Here is a 16,768-nt window from a genome sequence, read left to right on the forward strand (position 1 = left end):
CCCTGGGCTGGCGGTCGCGGCCGCCAGCCCCCCCCCTCCTCTCACCCAGCCCCCCCTCTTCACACTCCCGCCCCCCCTTCACAACCCACCCATCCCCCCCCTTCACCCTCCCTGGCTGGCGGCCGCGGCCGCCAGCCCCCCCCCCCTCCTCTCACCCAGGGGGGGTCTTCACCCTCCCCCCCCCCCTTCGCGACCCACCCATCCCCCCCCTTCACCCTCCCTGGCTGGCGGCCGCGGCTGCCAGCCCCCCCCCCTCCTCTCACCCAGCCCCCCCCCCCTCTCCTCTCACCTAGCCCCTTCGCAACCCCCTCTCCTCTCTCCCTGGGCTGGCGGCCGCGGCCGCCAGCCCCCCCCCTCCTCTCACCCAGCCCTCCTCTCTTCACTCTCCCCCCCCCCTTCGCAACCCACCCTCCCCCCCCCCCTTCACCCTCCCTGGCTGGCGGCCGCGGCCGCCAGCCCCCCCCCTCCCCCCTTCGCAACCCCTCCCCCACCCCCCCTTCCCCCCCTCAGCCGCTCCCCCACCCTCTTCACCCTCCCCTCCCTCCTCAGCCGCGGCCCCCCCCTCCCCCTCTCAGCTGCGCCCCCCCTTCCTCCTCCCCCCCCTCAGCCGCTCCCCCACCCTCCCGGGCTGGCGGCCGCGGCCGCCAGCCCCCCCTCTTCACCCTCCCCCCCCCTCCCCCCCTCAGCCACGCCCCCCCCCTCCCCCTCTCAGCCGCGCCCCCCCCCCTCCCCCTCTCAGCCGCTCCCCCCTCCTCTCAGCCGCGCCCCCCCTCCCCCTCTCAGCCGCTCCCCCCTCCTCCTCTCAGCCCCCCTCCCCACCCACCCGCTTCCCTCCCACCCGCCGCGCCAGCCTCCCCTCCCACCCCCTTCCCTCCCACCCACCTCCCTCTTCGCCCCTTCTTCCCCTCCCTTCCTCCTCCCTCCCCTCCCACCCTCTTCCTCCCCTCCCTTCCTCCTCCCTCCCCTCCCTCCCCTCCCCTGAACCTTTCTCTCTCTAGTTTCTCTCTCTTCAAATTTTAAAAAAGAAACTAGAAAAAAAAGTTTGCAAGTACCTGGAAACAGTTTGTAAGTTTGCTCTTTCTTGCTTTCTTGCTCTTCCTTCCTTGCTCTCTTGATCGTCCTTGCTTTCTTGCTTGAATGAAATGAGGGGAGAATGAATGAATGAAGGAAGACTATATATAAGAAAAATTAGGTTTTCCTCCTCCTCTCCTATTGGCTTTCCATTCCTCCCCTCTCTCCTATTGGCTTTTCATTTATCTCCTCTCCCATTGGCTCCCATTACTCCCCCTCTCCTATTGAACCCCCATCCCTCATCCATTAGCCCTCCTCCCATCCATCCATTTCTTCTTCCTCCCCATTGCCACCACTCCCATCCCACATTTCCACCACGTCCCATACTCCTCCCATTTTCCAAAATCCCATATTTCCCCATCTCACCCTCCTCTTTTTCATCCCCTATTAACTTCCTCACTCATTTCATAGCCTACTCCCCTATTACCTTCCCCTCTCCCATTCCATTCTTCCCTCCCCACTCTCACTTCCACTTCCCATTACTCACTTGCCATTTAAAAACTATTAATATATTATTATACTATTTTTTATACTTATTATCATACACCCTTATTACTTCCCTATCCTATTCCACTCCTCCCTCCTCATTCCCACTTCCACTTCCCATTACTCACTTGCTATACACATTTGCAAACTATTAATATATTATTACATGATTTTTTATACTATTTGTAAACTTACATATGGGCAAAATCACAGGTGTCAAAAGCGATCCTATTGTGGTCATACAACAACTGTGCTTTTATTCAAGGGCATATTTATCCTCATCAACAAGCTTATTTACTCAAGGTATGAAGTGCATAATTTGTGCACTAGGTGTTTACTTTGTGCCAAAATTGTTTGCCACACACACACACACATATACATATACTGAGAATTTTCTAATATTATCGCATCTACATTTCTCCCATGGGCACAAAACTTTGTACACTCCTCAACCTAGGTCTTATTGACTTGCATACAAAGTGGTGCACCCATCTCATAAGTACTTGTTCGGATAACACACCTCCTATGTATTTTATGACGATTGTGCATAACACTAGCAACAAAATGGTGTATCATGTGAAACAGACTATGCAAAGCATATCCAATGGACACAAGACTTTACACGTTCCTCAACCTAGGCAGTATTGACTTGTGTGCAAAGTGGCATCCCCATCCGATAAGTACTTGTTTGAAAAATACACCTACGATCGTGTTTTTTGACGATTGTGCATGACACTAAGGTAACAATGGTGTTTTATGCTTAATCGACAATGCAAAGCATATCCGATGGGCACAATACTTTGCACACACCTTCAACTAGGTAGAATCGACTTACATGCAAAGTGGCATGCCCATCCCATAAGTGCTTGATCCTATAACATACCTAGAAACGTGTTTTTTGACGGATGTGCATGACACTAGAGTAAAAATAGTATTTAATGCTCGATAGACCATGCAAAGGATATCCGATGGGCATAAAACTTTTCGTACACCTCAACCTAGGTGGTATTGAAATGTTCTCAATGAGGCACACCCATCCGATAAGTACTTGGTCAGATAACACACCTAATGGCGTGTTTTTTTGCGAATGTGCATGTCATTAGGAAAAAAATGATGTATAATGCGTGATCGACCATGCAAATCATATCCAATGGTGACAATACTTTGCACGCACCTCAATGTAGTTAAAACGGACTTGTGTGCAAAGTGGAGCCCCCATATGATAAATATTTATTTGAATAACACACCTATGGCCGTGTTTTTATATGGTTGTGCATGACACTAAGGCAAAAACGGTGTGTTATGCTTGATCGACAATGCAAAGCATATCCGATGGGCATGATACTTTGCACACACCTTCAACTAGGTGTAATTGACTTACATGCAAAGTGGCACGCCCATCGCATAAGTGCTTGATCAGATACTTGATCAGATAACACACCTAGCAGTGTGTTTTTTAACGAATGTGCATGGCACTAAGGCAAAAATGGAATTTAATGCTCGATCGACCATGCAAAGCATATCCTATGGGCACGATACTTTGCACACACCTTCAACTAGGTGGAATTGACTTACATGCAAAGTGGCATTCTTCATATTCCATGTAATTAAGTTCTATTACTTGTATATATATTTTTGTAAAATTAATTTAAGAAAATATTATGAATATTCTAAGTCAAAATAATACTCTCGACCAAGTTTGGTAGTTTTGGTGACCATTTTTGGCAAATGTAGGAGGAATTTGACTGTGGCGGAGAAGGCAAAGTTGGTTGGGACATCATGGGGTGTCCAAAAATGCCAAAACCCACCACGGTGCATATTTGGCCATTTGGACACCCTCAAAATGGCCAAATTCATGCCATGGTGGGTTTTTGCATTTTTGGACACCCCATGACATCGCGACCAACCTTGTCTTCAGTGTCGCAGTCAAATTCTTTCAACATTTGCCAAAAGTGGACATTGGAATGACCCAAACCGTGGTGGGTTTGTGCATTTTTGGACACCCCATGATGTCTTGACCAACTTTGCCTTCTGTGCCGTGGTTAAATTCCTCCTTTATTTGCCAAAAATGGACATCAAAATGTCCGAAGTTGTCAAACTCCTCCATCTACCCCTTCAAAATCTATATTTCTTCATAGGAAATCATGAAGTGCATCAATCCTTTACAAGGTGATATAGTAGCCAACCTAGAAATTAAAATAAAAGATACATGGACATAGCCAATCTCCATAACTAAGAAAACATAGAAAATGAATTTTTTAGATTATTTTCTCATGTAATGCATCAAATTATTTCAAGGTGATTTAGTGATATGAAATCAAATATTTCATTGACATAGCCAACCTAAAAGGTGTGGCTCTAAAGGAAAGATAAACAAAGAAAATGAAAATTTACAAGGTGATGTAGTGGAAGATTAAAGACTTTTGGATTAAATAAAAAATAAAATTGACATAGCCGACCTACAAGGTTCCTCCAAAGCGCAAGAAATTATATAGAAAATGTATTGCCTAAGGGTCTTACTAGAGCTGGGCTACAAGGCACATAAGTTGTCATATTGACCAACCGTCATTTGCTAAGTTACTTTGTAAATATTTTCTTTTCCATGTTTATCTATGTTGAAGTTGATGCATCTATAAAGACACATGGATTTCAATCAAGTAGATGAAGGAATTTGATAATTTGGGCCATTCCACTGTCCATTTTTGGCAAATGTTGAAGGAAATTGACCACGGCATTGAAGACAAAGTTGGTTGGGACGTCATGGGGTGTCCTAAAATGCAAAAACCCACCATGGCGTGAATTTGGCCATTTGGAGGGTGTCCAAATGGCCAAATTCGTGATGTGGTGGGTTTTTGCATTTTTGGACACCCCATGACGTCTCGACCAACTTTGCCTTCTCCGCCACGGTCAAATTCCTCCTACATTTGCCAAAAAATTGACATTAAAATGGCCAACATTGTCAAATTTCTTCATCTACCCCTTTAAAATCTATATTTCTTCGTAGAAAATCATGAAATGCATTAATCCTTTACAAGGTGATGTAGGAAAATCTCAAATTTTGGTTTTTAAACACTCCATCTAATCAATGTGATGCCATGGTCAAATCCCTTCTACATATGTATTGGAATGGCCAAACTTGGCAAACAACATTTTATTGGCTTGTAAGTTACATCAAAATGTGATATAAGTTTTGTGTGCAAGCTAATATAAAAAAAGATGCAATATTAAAAGCAACAGATAATTAAAATAGACATAACAAAAGATTCACCATTTGGCCATAGATACATGAATTTTTTTGGCTTTAGATAGAAGAATATTGTTAGAAATAGGTGTTTGTATTTCAAATTGTATTACAAAGAGGCTTCATACCTGTTTCTCTTCTTCTTCAACTCTAATACACCAATAATAGGGTCTTTGAATCCTCGAGTAAGTCCTTGGAAAGACGGCTGTGCTATTTGTAATCTCACATTCAACTCGTAAGTTCTTATAATCTCATGTACAACACATTGGAATGGATCACGTAGGTTGCCTTGGGTTAATACTATGAATTCTCCATGCCTTATTGTTCCAAATAGAGAGATTCTCCATTCCTGCTTGCTATTTCACACATGAAGAAACATTATTTTAGAAATTTAAATTTAAATAGATGTAATGCATCATGTGAATTCTTCTTCTTCAATAAACTTTTGAGCTTCAAGACTTACATTAGCAGCATCACAAGCTCTAGGCATCTCCTTTGCATCACCATTCCCTTCAAGTCCTACATCACCTCCAAAACAACTTGCTCATGCATGACTTTGTGTCTTTTGATATGAAGAGTCCATATCATCCATGCCCACCATTCTCATATCATCCTCCATGAAGTTCCCAAAAGAACAACTAAGGTAACCTTAGCAAAAGCAATGCACCACTATGGATAATCCAAAGTAAGAAATTACATTGAAACACTATGAAATTAACATTTTATCTCATATTCTCCTCTTTACAACACCTATTGAAGTTCAAGATGCTTCTTTTCTTGAAAAAAAACAATCATGGATCACATATTGATCCTGCAAGTGTACGGTCACATGGTAACATGGGAGATCTCCTCAAATCGTGCCATCAATAGTCGCAAAGTTTACAGAGACTGTGATAGGCCATGATAGAAGGTAGGTGATGTTTGAGGAGGGATGAGAAGGACCATGAATGATTACGAGGGAAGAGAAGCAAGCGGAGGACTAGGTGTGAGGATGAGGGCAAATGAATATGCATGAGTAGGAGTAGTAGAATCAATAGGAGTAGGCATAAGCATGAGGCAAGAGGAGCTTGCATGAGTAGGAGGAAGGAGGAGTAGGCATGAACATGAGGGAAGATGAGAATGGATGAGCATAAGGGAGGAGGAGGAGCATGAAAAACCAGCAGGGGGGAGGGGGAAGACGCATGTGGGAGGAAGGAGGAGGAGGAAAAAGCAGCAGGGGGGGAGGAGGAGGAGGATGCATGTGGGAGGAGGGAGGAGGAGGCATGTAGAAAAAGGGAGGAGGTGGGGGGGAGGGAGGAGGAGGAGGAGGTGGAGGAGGAGGAGGAATGGGACATGTGGAAGAGGAGGAGGGAGGAGGGAGACAAGGGGGAGGATGGGGGAGGAGGAGGGAATTCAAATTCAAAATTCAAAATTCAAAAGTCTGACTTTGGAGGATGGGGGAGCAGGGAGAGAGAGGGAATTCAAATTTGAAATTCAAAATAAGAGGTGGCCCTCTCCTAGGTGTAAGAGGTGGGATCAACTGGGCTTAACCCACCTAGGTAAGGGGGGTTAGGACTCCCTTGGACCCCACGAGGACTTGCGTTAGGCTTAATCCATTTCTTAACCCATTCCTTATGAGGCCCTTTTGAGACCTCGATTCTCCTCTAATGTTTAAGTTTTCCCTCTACGTTCACATGGACTGACAAATAATGGAGATACAAAAAACGACTCACCACAGTTTGGGGAGAGTTTCAATGACCTCACTGGCTGTCTAGAAGAGGAGGATAACTTTGCAGTTGTCGCTACCTCTGGGGAGAACAAGGAAGGTGACCCATACTTTATGTTACAGTGCAAGCTCGTATGCGCTTAGGATGGTCTTCATCTTGAACTTCCAGAGTGGATAGTTAGTGCCATCCAACTTTTTTCTTTCACCGAATGGTGGGATTTGCAGTCTTGCGGGTTGGGCCATCTCTCACAATCTGCTCGCAAATAGAAACACACTACCAAATCTTCTTGCTAGAGCCCAAGCTCTAATACCATGTAAGAAAACAATACAACGTCTATGCTCAACAAATAACACGATCTCGTATGCAAGAGAGAAAAGCAGATAGTATGGAGAATCAAAATTTTGATTACTATAAAACTGATACAATAGATGGCGCTGCCTCCTAGCCGTGCGCTCTTGTGTGAGAAGCTTCGATGGTGTGCTAGAAACAGTAGAGGATGGAGACTGGATGCTAAGGAATCAGGGTTGCTGTAGCTAGTGATGAATATGGTCTTCACGGGCTTGCTCTTATATAGCCACCAATAGTAGTCGGTTAGACCCAATTGGGAGACCGACCTAGTCAGCCCAAAACGACCACGGTCCCGAAATAGGCCACCGACCACACGTTAGAACCGTGGCGTAGAATAGAGTAACTATCCTATAGTCTTCGTTCGGACCAGAGCCATCCAGGATCATTTGGGGCTCCAAACAGGCCCCACAACCCGAGAGTGGGCTAGCCTGAGAAATGCTCCATCTACCCTCAGTGCGGTCAGTCATGGGATGCCTTCCCACACTTGCATGTAGCCTAGTTGGCAGTGTGCCAACTCTATCTGAAGCCGTCCAGCCATCAAGCCACACATGGCCCCCATTTGGTATCCAAACCAGGACCTATCGGATAACCTAGCTACTCAAATGCCTTCTCCTCATATGGGGGGCTTACAAGTAGAGTTAGCTGGTTCCCGCGTAGTTACACGAGAGTGGAGCATTGATATCTAAAAAAGATAACCAGTCTAAAGGGGATTGTTTTAGTATAGCACTGTGCAATAAATTTTAGGATAGCACGACAGTAATGCAAGATAAGTGATCGCCAGCGGGGTGGTTGGTTGCACTAGGATATTAACAGCCACCAATGTGGTGGTTTGCTTCTATTATTACAAGATAAATAGATTTGTGGATATGTGGATTCATTATGGAATTTAATAAAACCAACGCTGTGGTGGTTAGGATATACTAAAACAAGCATGGGATTTATCATTTGGGATTTACAAAAACAATTTAATAAAACTAGCACGATGGTTGTTTGGGATATACTAAAAAGCATGGGATTTATTGTTTGGGATTTACAAAAACAAGTGCGGTCGTTAGTTTGGGATTTACTAAAAGAAGCATAGTCTCAAATACATTTTCAATTTTCTAGGATAAGTGGAATATTGTTTCCTTGCAATGAGACTATATTTTCTTAGTACTATCTCAGTCGTCTTCGTCCACTACTCCAAGACACTCCAAGATGTTCTCATGCATATCTAAATCCAATTTGAAGACACTCTTGCCCTTCTTTTGTTGTGGCACAGGTTACATCTAGAACTTAATAGCTCTTACTAGAGATGAGAGTACACAAATGTTTGTGGACTCTTATGTAGCAGTGAACTGTTCATAATTGCGGCCTCTCTTGGATGTTTTTTTGTACCAAAAAGCTCTAACTACTACATCCCACTTCTCATATCCTTAAATGCTAGCTCAACCTTGTGCTTAGATTTTGGGATACTACTACTAGGGTGGACGTGAAGCCGGTTGCGAGACCGAATCCAGCCAATGTAGGACAATAGATAGTACCATCTGTAGATTAGATTCTTGCGTGGACAAGAAGAAATGCAGATGCGCTGTGTTCTATTATCTGCAGTGTAAGTGATTCTATCATGGCATTAATTCAACATGTCACCACAATGGAGGAGGCATGGACGGTCTTGAAAAATCAGTATGAGACCACAAATCAGACGCGGATTCAGAATTTGGAGACTCAACTCGCGAACGAGAAACTGTTTGAGTCTGAAACGATAGAGAAGTTCATTACTAGGGTGAAGAATCTGCGTGATCAGATGACTGTGATTAGCATCACCATCACCAGTGAGAATCTAGCACGAAGGTGCATATAGATTCTCCCACCAAAGTACGACGGTCTTGTTATGGTGCTGAATACGCAGAACAAAAATCCGCTCGTCAACTTTGAGGATTTCAGCACTATGCTTCTGGAGGAGGAGATGCGTCAAAAGACGAGGACTGGAGAAGATTTAGCTTTCTCGGCTGGATCAAAGAAAGATAAGGGTAAGGACTCTAGTAACCCATCTTCTTCTGATGATAAAAAAAGAAAGAAGAAGATCAAGTGCTTCTATTGCAACAAGGCAGGGCACAAGCAGAATGAGTGCCAGAAGAAGATTGCAGATGAGAAGAATGGAGTAAAGAAAGAGTCCAGCAATAGTGCGCAGGTAGTACAAGTAGAGCTATTCACTGCAATTGAGGAGATTTGCATGGAAGCAGTTCATGTACATGCAGATGAACCTTGGATTATTGATAGTGGTGCATGGCGCCACATGACTAGTCATAAGGATTGGTATACCTCTCTATATTCGGTAGGGAATGACATCCTGGTAGTAGTCAGCAATGATGCAAAATGTCCAGCAAAAGGAAAAGGTACGATTGCTCTCAAGTTAGATGGAGTTGTAAAACAGTTGTCCACTATTCTTTATGTGCCAGATATCAAGAGGAACTTGTCCGTTTCTACGATCATGGATCGGGACCTCAAAGTTCACTTCGATAAGAATGGCACACAGATTTTGGATCTTCAAGGGAAGGTCATTGGTAAAGGTACACGGCGCAACATCTACGAACTCTCAGCTTTAAGTGCTCGAGTTGATGTGAGCAACACCAAGCTGTGGCATGAGAGGTTTGGTCATCTAAACCTTAGTTCTTTAAAGGAGATGCATAAAAGTGGAATGATTGCAGACGTACTACAAATTATAGATCTGCCCGATGTATGTGAGGCTCGCATGATGGGCAAGCAACATCGGCAGCCCTTTCCTAAAGAGGCTAGCAGGGTGAAGGCTTCTCTAGAGCTCGTTCACATGGACCTCTGGGAAAAGATGGAGATGGAAGCTTTGGGTGGTTCCTACTACTTCATGACATTGATCGACGACTACAATAGAAGGATATGGATATACTTCCAGAAGACTAAAGATGAGGCAGAAACGGGGAGGAAGGTGAAGAAGTTGAGATCAGACAGAGATGGAGGGTTCACATCAAGTGAATTCGAAAGTTACTACAAAAGTCACGGGATCAAGAGGCAGAAACCCCTGCAACATACATCACAGCAAAATGGAGTAGCAGAGCGCAAGATGTGCATCATCTACGAAATGGGCAGGAGTATGATGAAAGGGAAAGATTTGCCAAAGACTTTATGGGCTGAAGCATGTAACACGATAGTTTACATTTTGAATCGTAGCTACACGAAGGCTGTGAAAGGGATGGCTCCACTGTAGGCTTTTTCTGGTAAGAAACCTTCAGCTGCACATTTCAGAGTTTTTGGATGTGATTGTTTTGTGCATGTCCCTGATGCTAACAGGATCAAATGGGAACCGAAGAGCCGGAAGTGTATTTTCTTGGGCAAGAAGCAACCTACAGTTGCTCTTTCTTCTACCGAGGCTGATTAGCATGTTTTGCTTCTTGTGAGGCAGTGTGGTTGAGGAGGATTTTAGGGGACATGGGTGCAATGTAGAACAAGCCTACGCAGTTATCATGTGACAATCAGAGTTGCATGGCAATTGCAAAGAACCCTGTGTTCCATGCTCACACAAAACACATTGGGATTCAATATCACTTTGTACGTGAGCTCATCATGGATGGAGAGGTCGACTTGGTGTACTGTCTGACTACAGAGAATGCTGCGGACATCTTCACGAAGGCTCTTGGAAGAGACTTGTTGGAGAGGCATCTTCATCGACTTGGCATTGGGCTGAAAAAGTAAGTTCACTTGCAGGTGGACATTGAGGGGTGGTGTTAGATATCAATGCTCCACTCTCATGTAACTATGCAGGAACCAGCTAACTTTACTTGTAAGCCCCCCATATGAGGAGAAGGCATTTGAGTAGCTAGGTTATCTGGTAGGTCCTAGTTTGGACACAGATGGGGGCCATGTGTGGCCTGATGGCTGTACGGCTTCAGATAGAGTTGGCACACTGCCAACTAGGCTACATGCAAGTGCGAGAAGGAATCCCATGATTGACCGCACTGAGGGTAGACAAAGCATTTCTCGAGGCAGCCTACTCTCGGGTTGCGAGGCCCATTTGGAGCCCCAGATGATCCCGAATGGCTCTGGGCTGAATGGAGACCGTAGGTTAGTTGCTCTATTCTATGCCACGGTTGTAACGTGTGGTCGGTGGCCTATTTCGGGACCGACCTCTAGTCGGCTATTTTGGGTTGACTAGGTCGGTCTCCCAATTGGGTCTAACTGACTACGATTGGTGGCTATATAAGAGCAAGCCCATGAAGCCCATATTCATCACTGGCTATAGCAACCCTAATTCCTTAGCATCCAGCCTCCGTCCTCTACTGTTTCTAGCATGCCATCGAAGCTTCTCACATAGGAGCGCACGACTGGGAGGCAGCACCATCTATTGTATCAGTTTTACAATAATCAAAATTTTGATACTCCATACTATCTGCTTTTCTCTCTTGCATACAAGATCTTGTTATCTGTTGAGCACAGATGTCGTATTGTTTTCTTACAATCTTCAATTGTCAAATTTCAATCGAGCTACTTAAAACATTTAAGTACTAACATGAAAGTAGGTCGACATAAAATCAAGTATTACAAGCACCATAGATCATGGGTGATGGCATGCTGAGAAAGTCCACAAGTCCAAGAAATGCTTGCAAGATTTTTACTTTTTCAAAAATACAATAACATTTTGCGGCTCAAGGAAATTCCAAACTCCCAACTGTCCTATCAACCTCTCTATAGCAACAAGCATGTCCCAGCTCTTTAGGCCAGTCTCATGAACTATTGCAGACCTCTTCACACACTTAGATCACACACTACTTGCTTGTCTCTGTTGACTTATATGCCCATAGTAACTCCTTCTTTCATTTGGGATCCTCTTCATCCTAGTATTTGCGCTCTATACAACTTTGTGCCTCCATCATCTCCTGCCAAAAGAAACCTACATCATGAGCTTGACAAGTATCTTAAAGGAGCAGGGAAAACAATAGCAAGGGAAATTAATATTCACTATCTTTGCTGGCTCCAAGTAATACACCCACCATTGAAGCATTTCCTCCTTCTCCGAGTCTGTCTTACGAGGAGGTCATCCAACATTGTTTTTAGATAGAATAAAAGAATTCCAAAGTCTTTTGAGTATGCCATAGGTTTGTAGTAGGTGGATCGGTGTATAGAGTTTTGGGGCTAGATTTCATAATGGACTCTTACTTGTGTCTACACTACACGTAAATATGGAGAGAGTTCATTGAGCCTGACCTTCTCAATCTTCAGTCTCACATTGGTTGTCTCATCGAAATCTTTTGTCTCAAATTAGTTGTCTAATTGAAATCTTTCAGTCTCACATAAGTTGTCTAATCGAAATTGTTTGTCTCACATTAGTTATCTAATTGAAATCTTTCGTCTCATATTGTGGTCCTTGGCATGTCAAAGGACACTATCTAGTCACATAGTTGAGAAACATTGTCCAAGTAAACTCTGGAGAAGATTAATAATTCAATAGATTACACACAGATTACATAGATTACATATAAAATACTCCTTTCCTTTAGATTATATCTCAAGGACTCCTTTCCTTCAGGGGACTAGTTCCACATTGCTTTGAGTAGGTCACCTTTTTGAGCTCCCAAATTGCAGGCTCAGCACTTCTTGCTCCTTTCTAGAAGGGGGCTGGTTCCTTCCTTCAGGGGCTCGGTCCCTTCCTTCATGTCGCTTCCTCTTTCCTTGATTTGAGCTTCCTAGTCGGCCCTTCTTGCTTCTTTCTTGAAGGGGGATGGTTCCTCCCTTCAGGCTCCTTTTCCTCGTAGGTCTTGGCCTTCTTCAATTTGACCTTGTCTTTTGCATTTTTTTCCCAAATGAAAAATTGAGTTGCAACATTTACTTTCTCGTCGTACATAGCTATAGCACAGGCAGGCACATTTGATCTATCCATGACTTGGGCAAATTACATTCTCTACATAGCGATCTTGCATGCACAAACACCCCAAAGCAAAAAACGTGCATTGGGTGGTAGCATGTAGGTCATCAGATCATGCAATCATCTATGATGGGGGTATGGCATACCATGCATTTTGGACCCTGCTGCATAGCAAGATAGGCATCTGATTTAACTATTGTGATCGTCAATACCATAGTCTTGGTCTATACATGATGAAGTTGCTTCTTGATTCCTTCCTTCCTCATCCTAAGGCTGCGGATGTTCTCCTTCATCTCCTCCGCTCTTTGCTCAATCTGTGCAACAACTTCATCTGAATCCCTCAACATCTATTGGCTGCTTAAATTGCTCAAAAACATCAACATGGGCTGTTTCCAAGACTTTCACTCTAGGTTGGAAATCTCTTAGGACAAAGGACTGCTTTTTAAAATTGTCGAAAGCCATGGCAAGCTCATGCACAACCCTATCGTAATCTTGTTCAGGGTGTTGTAGCTTACTCTTTGAACTTCCAACAATGTTTGGAAAAAACAACCCTCATCGTGTGGCTGCTGCAACTTGCTCCACCATGGCTGTTCTTTACATCCTTCTTGGCTTGGAGAGCTGCCTCATTGTCTTTTCCACCCCGACTATTCTCTGCCCCATCCTTCCTAGCCTTGAAGCTCTCTCACAGTTCCCGCATCAACTTTTTGGTTTTGGCATTCTCCCTTTTTAGCTCCTCCATCATCTAGACTTTTTCAATGTTCAATGCATTCTGCAAGTTACACAACTGTTTGTAAAGACCCTCCTTTTTGGCTCTCTGATCTTCAAGCTCCTTTTGCATCATTGCTAGCTCCTTGTCCACGATGTCCCCATCACTTCTCACTTCTTCAAGCCTATCTCGGAGCTCCTTGATGCGCTTTTCTGCTTCTTCTCTTCTATGCCTTTCCATGTTGACCATTTTTGCAGCGGCCTTTGCTTGCTCTTATGCCTGCAAGGCCCTCGCTTGTGCCTCCTCTACCTTGGCTTCTGTACCCTCCCTAAGACTTTTCTCAAGTTGCGCTGCTGCATCGGTGACTTTCTCTTGTAGAAAAGTCACCTTCTGAGACATCTTCTTATCGTATTGCTCAAAAATCCCTTTGAGGGTAGATGCCATCAGGTGCATTGCAACACCAATGGACTAAGATAACAATTGGGATTTGCCATCCACACAATTCTTCAGGTTGGTTATCATGCTCTTGGAGATCATCCTTGAGAAAAATACATCACGTCCTTTCAGTTGCTCTATTATTGCTTGAACCTGCCAGAACTTCATGGTTCCTCTCGTATCAGGAAAGAAGTGAATGGTCTTCTTCAGTACATCTTGGAGGTCTGTTGGCAAGCTAGAAAGCTTGACTCCACCATCTTTACTAATTTGAGAATTAGGGTATACATCTAGAATATCCTCTCTCTTCCATTGCTTCTTGAAGAAGTGTGCTTGCAAACTGCCTCTAGGAATGCCTAGCATGGGTAATCTTTGGACCTTGATAGACTAGTTGCCACTCCTTCACGTTCACCTCCTATACCAACCTGGTGAAGTTTTGGAGAGCATCCAAATTGGGCTTTTGAAGAGCGAGAGAGGAGCTCCCATATGTCAAGATCAGGGGAGGAGACTCGGCTCTTGCACTGTGTTGCAGAGGGGGAAAAAATATTGTGTGAGGAGCTCCCGGATTGTGCAAGGTCCATTACGAGAGGGGACAAAAGTTGTAGGAACAGTGCAAGGGAGATACAAATGGTCGAGAAGGATAGAGCATGAAACAATGAAGGGAATGGAATAGTAGAGGCTTGCGTTTACAGTTCGAGTGCAAGGGAGAAAGAAACGGCTGAGAGGGATAGAAGACAAAATAGTAAGGGAATGGAATAACCATAGGCTCAAGTTCGTAGCTCGACTACACTGTTAAGGTGAGATCCACCATGGAGGTTGGATTGAATTTTGATTAATTCAAGAAGGCCATTTGACCTTGCATGGTAATGAGTGATTAAAGGTGCTGGCATCTAAGATTCCCACAATCTGTGGTGGCAACTAAGATCCATCGGTTGGTAGTGAATTACCAGCCACCGCAATGGTCTGCAATTATTCACCTTCCAATCACCACCACCGGGCTTGCTTGCATGATTACTACGAGTCTCCTACGAGTGCAGTAAATTATCAGTCACCAGGATTGCATGCTCAGGATAGTGCTGGAGTGCATGGTAATGATCGGGCTGACAGTTAATTACCAGCCACTATAGTGGCTCGCAATTACTCACGTGCCAATTACCACCATCTGGCTTGCATGAACGATCATGACGAGTGCAGTAATAAATTACTAGTCACTGGGCTTGCATGCTCAGTAGAGTGCTAGAGTGCATGGTAATGAGTGATTAGAATTCATGATTTACTTTTGTGGTAATTACTGCCCGATGGTGGTGGCTCTCGTCAGCCACATCTATTGTGGCTAAGATTCCACTAGGCTAGCAATTAATTACCAGCCATTGCAATGGCCTGCTCACCCACCACTGAGCTTAAGCATGCATGATCACTACGAGTGTAGTAAAAATTACAAGTCACTGGGCTTGCATGCTCAGTAGAGTACTAGAGTGCCTAGTAATGAGTGATTAGAGATGATTAGGCTTCATGATTTACTTTTGTGGGAATTAGTGCCCAATGGTGGTGGCTCTCATCAACCACCTCTGTCGTGGCTATGATTCCACCGTGCTGGCAATAGTTAATTACCAGCCACCCACCGCAATGGCCTGCTCACCCATCACTGGGCTTAAGCATGCATGATCATTATGAGTGCATTAACAATTACCAATCACTAGGATTTCACGCTTAGTAGAGTACTAGAGTGCATGGTAATGAGTGTTTAGAGGCGATTAGGCTTTATGATTTACTTTTGTGAAAATTACTACCCGATGATGGTGGCTCTCATCAGCCACGTCTGTCATGGCTATGGTTCCATTGGGATGGTAGTTAATTACCAGCCATTGTAGTGGCCTGCTTACCCACCATTGGGCTTAAGCATGCATGATCACTACGAGTGCAGTACAAATTACCAGTCACCAGGATTTCATGCTCAATAGAGTACTAGAGTTCTTAGCAATGAGTTATTAGAGGTGATTAGGCTTCATGATTTACTTTTGTGGGAATTACTACTCGGTGGTGGTGGCTCTCATCAACCACATCTGTAGTGGCTAAGATTCCACCAGGCTGACAGTCAATTATCAACCATCGCAGTAGCCCCCACCACTAGGCATCTGCTTCATGATTACCAACCCTTCTAGGGTGGCTCGTAAGATTCCACTGCAGTGGCCATTAGTATGGATGGAACCCCGAGCTCCAGCCACCACAGTGGCTTGAACTTTATAATATTAAGATCCACGCATGGCATTTGGCATTTTACTATGTTGCCATCTGCCCCTGCTCTACTACTTTGCTCCACACACTCTGCTACTTTGCTCCACACCCCTCGTTCAGATTTTTTCTGCCCTTGCTCTATTATGCTCCATGCTCCCCCCTCCAATTCTTGTCACTCATCTGCTCCCCTGCTCATTTGTTGCTCACCCACTCATCTTCACCATGCCTACTACCCCCCCCTAGATGCAGTGTGATCCCAATGTTATCTGCCTTCTCATATAAGGTGATTGCATTGCACTCACCTGGAGTAAAAAGGTGACTGCATTGCACTCTCCTAGAGTAGAAATGCTGACACTAGTGGAGACCCTTAATTTTCGCATTCGATTCCCCCCATATCTGCATGTCACCACCTTAGATGACATGCTCACCTCTGGCCTCTTTATGGCTGTGTTGTATGGGTTCCCCCTAGATGTCGAGGAAGGCCTCAGTATTTTCATAGCAGAGTACTCTCGACTTATTGGGGAAATAATAATCTAAGTTCTAGCAATGTGCATGGTCTTCGGTCTCTCCTTTGTCTCCCTAAAAAAATTTAATGCAACGAGATAGGCTGGTAGGAATACTGAGTTGTACAAATTCTCTCTTGCTCAGATGAGGCTCATAACCACTCA

This window comes from Dipteris shenzhenensis, chromosome 15 (genome assembly GCF_047967505.1).
Source record: "Dipteris shenzhenensis isolate YYH24624 ecotype China chromosome 15, Dip_SZ_1.0, whole genome shotgun sequence".
NCBI classification, from domain to species: Eukaryota; Viridiplantae; Streptophyta; class Polypodiopsida; order Gleicheniales; family Dipteridaceae; genus Dipteris; species Dipteris shenzhenensis.